Source organism: Sciurus carolinensis, chromosome 8, assembly GCF_902686445.1.
Source record: "Sciurus carolinensis chromosome 8, mSciCar1.2, whole genome shotgun sequence".
Lineage (NCBI taxonomy): Eukaryota > Metazoa > Chordata > Mammalia > Rodentia > Sciuridae > Sciurus > Sciurus carolinensis.
The window spans coordinates 114,161,879-114,172,640 of NC_062220.1; the positions used below are offsets into that span (position 1 = coordinate 114,161,879).

At 37.6% G+C, this 10,762-nt stretch overlaps 1 pseudogene; it reads left to right on the forward strand.

Moving 5' to 3' along the window:
- Positions 1 to 2,405: 2,405 nt before the first annotated feature.
- Positions 2,406 to 9,133, forward strand: LOC124991414 (CCR4-NOT transcription complex subunit 4-like; annotated as a pseudogene).
- Positions 9,134 to 10,762: the final 1,629 nt, after the last annotated feature.

The window sequence follows — 10,762 nt, forward strand, 5'->3', positions numbered from 1 at the left end:
GTTTGAGTCATTTGAGCAATATTGAAGTTCATTGGTAGACCAGCAGCCTAGCATGAGGAAGGACTCTAGGCTCCCTCCCCAGCAGTATAAAAAAGTAAAACCAAACCAAAAAACACCCACAGAGGAACTTAGTGGAGACATATAAATTAATGGAATAAAATATTAAGTCAAGAAATAAACACTTATACAGTAGTCCTCCTTGCCCAGTTTCACTTTCTGTGGTTCAGTTACCTGAGGTCAAACATGGCACAAAAATATTAAATATCAGCATTAAAATTACAGAAACAATTTACAAGGTTTAAACTGCATGCTCTTGTGAGCATCGTAGTAAAATATTGTCTGTGCAAGGACATGAATCATCCCTTTGTCCAGCATATAAACTTCCTGTCCCTTAGTTACTTAGTAGCCATATCAACCATCCAAACAACTAGTGCAGTGTCACAATGCTTGCGTTCAAGTAACCCTTATTCATAGCCTCACACAAAGGCTGTCACTCACCTCACTTCGTGTCTTCACAGGTATTGTATTATGACAGGAAGGATTTAAGAGGACATTTTGAGAAAGAGGAAACCACACTCACATAACATTTATACAACATATTGTTATTAATTGTTCTATTTTATCATTGTTACTTTTTATTATCAGTAATCTCTTACCATGGCTATTTTATAAATTATCATAGAATTTTGCACAAAATAGGTAAAAACAGTATATGTACAGGGTTTAGTACTATCCACAGTTCCAGGCATCCATGGGTCTTGGCGCATCCTATCCATGGATAAAAGTGACTATTTGATCATACTATTTTTAACAAAGATACCAAGTATATTTAGTAGGGAAAGGACTATCTTTCAAAGATATATCAAAGACTATCTTTGATAGTCTGGGAAAATAGTATGTGCCTAAATAAAAGAATAAAGTTGGATTCTTCCCTTATACTAAATATAAAACTTCAATCAAAATGGATAAAAGACATAAGCACAAGAGTTAAAATTATAAAATTCTTATAAGGAAACAGGGGAAAGCTTTATGACAATGCAGTTAGCAATTATTTCTTGAGTATGAAAACCAAAGACACAAAATATTGTAAGAAAAGTAACAAGAGGAATGTAAATGTGTTTTCAACTCCTAGTATCTTCTTGTACTAATCATTCCTGTCATGATATGAGATGACACCATACCTATGTGATGAGAGGAAGCGAGGTAAATGATAGCCTGTCGTGTGATGTGAGGCTATGGGTGAGGGTTACTTGAACATAAGCACTGTGATACTGCAACAGCTGATTTGCTGGTTGACATGGATGTTAAGTGACTAAAGGACAAAGAAAATTACACTATTGTACATCAAAATGAAAACCTTTTGTGTCTCAAAGAGCACTATCACAGAATACAAAGGCAATCCAGAGGAGAAAATGTGTATAAATCATGCATCTGATAAATGGCTAATATCCAGGATATATTTTGAAATGTTTATCTCAACAACAACAAATAGAACTCAAATGTGGTCAGAGTACTTTGTTAAGGACTTTGTGTCCCCTCAAATTTCAAATCTTCAAGCCCTATTCCCTAACGTGACAATACATTTGGAAGTGAGATCTTTACAGTTGCAATGAAGATTAAATAAGACCCTTCAAGTTGTCATGATTCAACAGGATTACTGAGTTTTTCAGAGACACCAGGGGCTTACTTTCTAAGAAGAGAGACCTCACCAAAAACTGAACACTGTCTGAACATTGATTTTGGACTTTGCAAACGCCAGAACTATGAGAAAATAAAGTGATTGTTTAAGCTACCCAGCCTGCAGTATTTTGTCATGGTAGCCTGGAAAAACTAGCATACACTTGAGCAGACATTATAAGGAAGACATACAAAAGGTCAATAAGTACCACAAAAGATGTTCAACATCACTAGTCATTAGAGTCAAGGAAATCATAAACACAATTGGATACTACTTCACCTCCATTAGCATTGCTACTATTTAAAACTTTTAAAGTTTTTTTTGGAAGTACTGGTCAGAATATAAAAAAAACAGAACCCCTATACATGGTGGTAGAAATCTAAAACCCAGACACTAAGGAAATAACAAGGAGGTTTCTCAAAAACTTAATACATGGGAAGTCTTACCCTAATGTAAGATGGTGACCTGTCTGACTGTGGAACCCACCAAAAGCTGAGACTGTCTCTCAGTTTTAAAGTTGGACTTCTGAAGCAATCTGGCCTGGTTCTGAAGAGTTCTTCCCCTGACACTAGTTCAGTGGTCTCTTGTAAGGAAGTGGCATGGAGTGGAGTCGACTAAGGGAAAGGTGAGGGAAGGCAGGTGGGTCTTCAAAGTTCTACATTTTAACTCTCAGTGTTAACTTCCTTCTCCCTAAATTAGTATAAACATTTGCCACTGTTTAATAAACATGAAAGTGTCTCAAAATCCTGATGCTAAGGAAGACCCTGTGGAATGCAGTCTTTGCATGGAACCCTTGAGATATATGAGATGAACTTTTTCCCTTGCACCTACCTGTGGCTACCAGATTTGTTGATTTTGTTGACCTAGAAGTTGCACTGATGAAAATGGTCTTTGTCCTGCACACAGAAAGACACATTCACCTGTTTCTTCATTGCTCACTGTCAGGCACCTATCATCCGCCATTTGCCTGTCCATCACCTGCCTTACACTTATCCATCACCCAACGCACAAGGTACACCTCCCGATCATCACCTACCGCCAGTGGAGCACCAGCTGCCTGCTGTTGCCTGGAAGTTCACTGTTACGGTACCTGCAGGTTTGATTACACGTGACTGCCATCATTTTGAGACAACAGCCAGGCCCCATAGGACCCATGGCCAGGCTGACTGAGCCCCATTCTCCAGGATCCCTCAGCTTGACCCATCACTCCCTGCCTCTGGGACCTTCACATCGACTGACTGCTCCCTGCCGCCAGGACCCCCAGACCAACAGACTGTGCCAAATCACCAGGACCCCAGACTGACTGCACCTAGCCTCTGGGATCCCACAACCACACCAAACACACCCGAACTCCAGGACCCCTGCCTGACCAACTGCACCCCACCTCCAGGACCTCCAGCTGACCATGTCCACACCCTGAACTGCAGCTCCCCATATGCCAACACATTTGGAAGCCAGAGTGGCCATCTTGGATAATCCTGGAAGCTGGAGCTCTGATCTTTAGGTGGGGCAAATCCCATCCTGGAGACTTGAAGCTCAATGTCAGGTAACTCTCATGCATCAGGCTACTGAACACTGGGAGGTTTCATTACTGTAAGACTGTAATACTGTAGATTTTTTTCCTCCTTATTGAAATTTTTTTTTGTTTCTTTACTCTTCTTGTTCTCTTTTTCCTTTTGTTTAGCTGTTCCCTCAGAGTCTCTTTCTCCCTTTTTTGCATGCTAACATCCAATTTCTTTTGATTATACTCTCACCCTTTCTATTATCTAGAACTTCTGTATATTCTTTTCTTATCCCATTAACAGCCACAGTCTACATCCCTCTGCATCCTCTTTGTCCTCCATCAGAAACTGCAGACCTATTGCAAACCTGTTTGTTTTACTGAAGATAATATTTGAACTCATTCTGTTTATTATGACAATATTGTTATTGTCCTCATAGGGGCTATTTGGTCTAGGATTGCACAGTGTCTGAATTGGGTACTGCTAATATTGATCTCCCCTTAAAGAAAGTGTTTTGGAAACCTATAGGGCCACTATAAGGTTATAGGGGGCAATCTGCAATACACCAGATCTCCACTGCTAGAGGGGAAGATACATGAACAACATGAAAAACAAGGGAAGAAAATGATCCAAACAAATCTAGATTCTATATTAATAGAATCAAATGAGAGTATTTTAGAAGAAATGTCAGAAAAGGACTTCAGATTATACAAGATTAAGGTGATTCGCGAAGCAAAGGATGAGATAAGAGAGCAAATGCAGGCAATGAATGATAATACCAATAAGTTGACAGAGCAACTGCAGGAAGCAAAAGATCATTTCAAAGAAGATAGAGATTCTCAAAAAAAAAAAAAAAAAAAAAAAAACTGGAAATCCTTGAAATGAAGGAAATAATAAACCAAATAAAAAACTCAATGGAAAGCATCACCAAACGACTAGACCACTTGGAAGACAGAACATCAGACAATGAAGACAAAATATTTAATTTTGAAAATAAAGTTGCCCAAACAGAGAAGATGGTAAGAAATCATGAGAACTATGGGACATCATGAAAAGACCAAATTTAAGAATTATTGGGATTGAGGAAGGCACAGAGATACAAACCAAAGGAATGAACAACCTATTCAATGAAATAATTTCAGAAAATTTACCAAACCTGAAGAATGAAATGGAAAGTCAAATACAAGAGGCTTACAGAACACCAAATGCACAAAATCACAACAGATCCACACCAAGGCACATTATAATGAAAATGTCTAACATTCAAAATAAAGATAGGATTTTGAAGACTGCAAGAGAAAAGCATCAGATTACATGTAGGGGGAGACCAATACGGATAGCAGCCAACTTCTCAACCCAGACTCTAAATGGAGCACATTTCAGAAAAGAATGAAAAGTCAACAACTAAATGACCTAACATTACAGTTCAAAATCCTAGAAAAAGAAGAACAGAATAACAGTAAAAGTGGTAGAAGACAGGAAATAATTAAAATCACAGCTGAAATCAATGAAATTGAAACAAAAGAAAAAATTGACAAAACAAAAAGTTGCTTCTTTGAGAAAGTAAACAAAATAGACATACCCTTAGCCACACTAACAAAGGAGAGAGAAAACTCAGATTACTAAAATTCGTGATGAAAAAGGAAATATCACGACAGACACCACTGAGATACAGAACAGAATGAGAAGCTACTTCGAAAATCTGTATTCCAACAAAATAGAAACTACCGAAGACATTGACAAGTTTCTAGGGACACATGCTCCTCCAAAACTGAAGCAGGAGGACATACACAATTTAAACAGATCAATATCAAGCAATGAAAGAGAAGAAGCCATTAAAAACCTACCATCCAAGAAAAGCCCAGGACCAGACGAATTCTCAGCCGAGTTCTACAAGACCTTCAAAGAAGATTTCATTCCAATACTTTTCCAAGTATTCCAGGAAATAGAAAAGGAGGGTACCCTGCCAAACTCATTCTATGAAGCTAATATCACCCTCATACCCAAACCAGGAAAAGACACAACAAGGAAAGAAAATTTTAGACCTATATCCTTGATGAATATAGATGCAAAGATCCTTAACAAAATATTGGCAAACCGTATCCAAAAACATATTAAGAAAATCGTGCACCACGATTTAGTGGGGTCCATGCCTGGAATTCAAGGATGGTTTAACATCCATAAATCAATAAACATAATTCATCATGTCAATAGACTTAAGGATAAGAATCATATGGTTATATCAATTGATGCAGAAAAAGTGTTTGACAAAATACAACACCTATTCATGCTAAAAACACTAGAAAAAATAGGGATAGAAGGAACATACCTGAACATTGTAAAGGCTATTTATGCTAAGCCCATGGCCAACATTATTCTTAATGGAGAAAAACTGAAACCATTCCCTTTAAAAACGGGAACAAGACAGGGACGTCCTCTTTCATCACTTCTATTCAACATTGTCCTCGAAACTCTAGCCAGAGCAATTAGGCAGACTAAAGAAATTAAAGAGATAAGAATAGGAAAAGAGGAACTTAAGTTGTCATTATTTGCTGATGGCATGACTCTATATTTAGAGGATCCAAAACACTCCTCCAGAAAACTTCTAGACCTCATCGATGAATTCAGCAAAATAGCAGGCTATAAAATCAACACGCATAAATCTAAAGCATTTTTATATGCAAGCAGCAAAACATCTAAAAGGGAAATGAGGAAAACACCTCCATTTGCAATAGCCTCAAAAAAATAAAATACTTGGGAATCAATCTAACCAAAGAGGTAAAATATCTCTACAATGAAAACTACAAAACATTGAAGACAGAAATTGAGGAAAACCTTAGAAGATGGAAAGATCTCCCATGTTCTTGGATAGGCAGAATTAATATTGTCAAAATGGCCATACTACCGAAAGTGCTATACAGATTCAATGCAATTCCAATTAAAATCCCAATGATGTACCTTACAGAAATAGAACAAGCAATCATGAAATTCATCTGGAAGAATAAGAAACCCAGAATAGCTAAAGCAATCCTTGGCAAGAAGAATGAAACAGGGGGTATCACAATACCAGAACTTCAACTCTACTACAAAGCAATAGTAACAAAAACGGCATGGTATTGGCACCAAAATAGACAGGTAGATCAATGGTACAGAATAGAGGACACGGACACAAACCCAAATAAATACAATTTTCTCATACTAGACAAAGGGGCCAAAAATATGCAATGGAGAAAAGATAGCCTCTTCAACAAATAGGTGCTGGGAAAACTGGAAATCCATATGCAACAGAATGAAACTAAACCCCTATCTCTCACCCTGCACAAAAATCAACTCACAATGGATCAAGGACCTTGAAATCAGACCAGAGACCCTGCATCTTATAGAAGAAAAAGTAGGTCCAAATCTTCAACTTGTTGGCTTAGGATCAGACTTCCTCAACAGGACTCCCATAGCACAAGAAATAAAAGCAAGAATCAATAACTGGGACATATTCAAACTAAATAGCTTTCTCTCAGCAAAGGAAACTATCAGCAATGCGAAGAGAGAGCCTACAGAGTGGGAGAATATCTTTGTCACTCATACTTCAGATAGAGCACTAATTTCCAGAATATATAAAGAACTCAAAAAACTGTACATGAAGAATATAAATCACCCAATCAATAAATGGGCTAAGGATATGACAGACGCTTCACAGAAATCTGCAAGCAATCAACAAACATATGAAAAAATGTTCCCCATCTTTAGTAATAAGAGAAATGCAAATCAAAACTACACTAAGATTCCATCTCACCCCAATTAGAATGGTGATTATCAAGAATACAAGCAACAACAGGTGTTGGAGAGGATGTGGGGATAAAGGTACACTCATACATTGCTGGTGGGGCTAAAAATTAGCGCAGTCACTCTGGAAAGTAGTGCGGAGATTCCTTAGAAAACTTGGAATGGACCCACCATTTGACCCAGGTATCCCACTCCTTGGCCTATACCCAAAGGACTTAAAATCAGCATACTACACAGATACAGCCACATCAATGTTCACAGCTGCTCAATTCACAATATCCAGATTGTGGAACCAACCTAGATGCCTTTCAATTGATGGATGGATAAAGAAACTGTGGTATATATATATAATGGAATATTACTCAGCTATAAAGAATAAAATTATGGCATTTGCAGGCAAATGGATGAAAATGGAGAATATCATGCTAAGTGAGATAAGTCAATCTCAAAAAACCAAAGGACGAATGATCTCGCTGATAAGGGAATGAAGACACATAATGGGGGGGGGTACGAGGGGGGCAAGAATGGAGGAAGGAGGGACTGTATAGAGGGAAAAGAGGGGTGGGAGGGGTGGGGGAGGAAAAATAACAGAATGAATCGAACATCATTACCCTATGTAAATGTATGATTACGCAAATGGTATGATGTTAGTCCATGTACAAACAGAAACAACATATATCCCATTTGTTTTCAATAAAAATAAATTTAAAAAGAAAAAGAAAAAAGAAAGCCACATCCAGAAGATCCAGAAGTTTGTAAACCGCTCTCCCAGGAAGAACTGCCAGAATAAAGAATGAGAACAAAATGAGAGAAAACACAAAATCACAAAAATCTGACAAGTGTGTGTGCTTTACAAAAACATCCCATCTTTGTTGTAGGTCTGTCCCAGTGCCTAGCTGACCCAGAGGTTTTAAAACAATCAGAATACTTTGGGAAGTTTGGTAAAATACATTAAGTATGTCATCAGTAATAGCACACCATATGCAGGCTCACAGGTTCCTAGTGCCAGTGCTTATATCTGGCCTATATCTGGTCAGAAAATGCTGTATGAGCTCTACAGTGTGTCAACAATGTGGTGGTAGATGGCAGAACTCTTAAGGCATCTCTAGGTGCAAAAAAAAAAAAAAAAAATTGCGCATTTACTTCTTACAGAATATGCCACGTCCAAAACCTGATTGCATGTATCTACATGAATGGGGAGATGGGGCAGGACTCTTCACTAAAGAGGAAATTCATGTGGATAAACACCTAAAATATAAACAGAAATTATTCCAAGAATTGTATAAGTTTAATTCCAATTTTCATCAATTATCTATGGGTTCAGTTGATAAAAATAAGAACCAAGAACACCACTGCAGAGCCCCATTGATACACCTTCAGACTCTCTCAGTACAGGGAAGAGTGGTAATTCTCAGCTGATAGCGAACACTGATACACCTTCACCACCACCCGATTTATCCAAACCCAATGCAGTCATCCCCCGAAGTACATCCAATCACAGTGCAAGGTCCCCATTTAAAGAAGCGGTAACAGGTTCACAGTCATTATTCTCTGACAATTGTCGCCATTTCAACCCTATCCCAAATGGGCTTCCTTTTTTTCCCAGCTCCCCATGGACATCTAGTGATTGGATTGGCCTAGGCCAGAGCCACAGAGTCTCTTCACATCAGAAATAACCCAGTATCATCCTCTACAGTCTGGCAAGCAGCATTTGTCTTTGGTTCTTCTAAACACCCAAAAGGTGACTTGGGGCTTAAGCCTTTGATGTTACTCAAAAGCCTTAGCAGACTTGAGAGAGAAGGAATTGTTCATCCAAGACGAACCTTCCCTTTCACCCACATCTCTTTAGAACTCCTCTTTGCATGCAACAACTGCCAAAGGTCCACGCTCTGGATTCCTACATCTGCTGCATGGACCAAGGCCAACTCTCTTAATTGTACCTTTTCGGTCTTGCCGCAAAGCTTCCCTCAATTGCAGCAGCACTGAGCCATTTACAATTCCCTCAGTTTTCCAGGCCAGGGAGCCTACTATCCTTGGATGGCATTTCCATGCAATAGCATCATGCTCTTGAAATACACAGCAAACCCCCTCAAATAGTACTTCCCTGAACTTGAATCTCCCACCACAGCACAACAGGTGGGTTCACTTAAAGCTTTTGAAAATTCTTGAGTAACTCATGCTTCTTTTTGTTAGGTGGGTAGGGAGGAACTGTTGAATAACAGAGGGTACTTATTACTCATGGAAATTTCTATAAAAAAGTCTATCATATTCTAAAATATTTTAAATTAGACAGGTGCCTTATAATATTGGGCTTTATAAGGATGATGGAATATTACACCAAGTCATTGTTTGGAAGCATTTTGCTTAGTAGGATAATTACCAAACTTTCATATTGTATATAAGTGCAAAAAGAAAAATAAATATATGGACTCTGAAACTATGATTCTGTAAAAGTCCAACACCACAGTAAAAAAAATTCTTAGTTTACATACAAAAGTAAAGTGGTTAAAACAATTTTTAAAATAGTAAGTAATGAGAACCTGAGGGATTAAAGTCACTAACTGGTAGGGAATTTACTTATTTTGACTGATACACACATCAACACTATGCTATAAAGTTTGAGCACATTTGAGAGCTCTGATCATTCTTCTGTAACATGTCACAGACATACTTTGTGTGGAAAAGAAGGGGTTCAAGGAGAGATATTTATCATTTTATTCTTGTTTTTAATTCCAGAGGAAATATTAGGTATATGTAAGAATACAAGTTGGATTCCAGAATATGTATGGTTTTGTTCTTCTACCCTTGAAGGTTTCAGGACTTTTGGGCCTAAGATCCTATGTGCCATTTAGAAATAGTGTTTTCTAAGGAGTCATTCTTAGTAGTGTTGTCATTTAATTTGGGCTTTTGAGATGATGTGGAAGAGTTTACTCATCTTCTGATTCAAGGAGAATACAGCAACTCCATATTCTGATACATAATTTATACAATTAATTTTTATCTCTTGTCTTGGCCTCTTAGGTGTGGCACACACAAGTGTTTTCATGTTAGAATACTTGGAAAGGAAAGCATTCATTCTCTTATCTTTAGTAAGATTGACATATGAATTTACAGAGCTCCCTCTAATTCTTTGGCTGTATTCCCTTCAGACCAATAACATTTCTTGATCTAGAGAAACAGCTAGATCTTAGTTTGTGGCTGTGGGTAAGAGAAGTTAATTTACATAAGTTTAAGAGCACCTGATATCATGATTTACACATTGATGAGACATCTGATATGTGCTCATTCAATTATGGTAGATAGTAGGTAACTCATAGTGAAATTTTTCAGTCCTCTCTTACGTGATATTGTTTATGAAACAATAAGTGTACAATTTCTGAACACCTTTTCTTCTATTCAAGATAGCCTATTAGAATGTAATTGTTTTGTTTTGCTTTGTTTTAGTCATTTAGAAATATGACATTTTAATTATTAATACTGAAACGCATAATTGGTTATAACATTAGAAATTGAAGTTCCCCTAAATACTTAAAAATAATGTATTGACCCAATTACAATTACTATTTCATGTGGAGATACAAAAGAAGCATAAAAATATGAATACTATTTCCAAGCAGTATAGAGTATACTTGCAGAGATAAAGTTATGTACGAAAGAGAGACATAAAGGTAGCCTATAATTGGTGGGGAGATTTCACTGAAGATATGGGAATTGATCTGTATTACACTGTCTGGAATTTCGGTTAGTGGCAGGGAAGAAGGCCTTTTATGTTGATGGAAACCTCCTGAGTAAAGGCACAGAG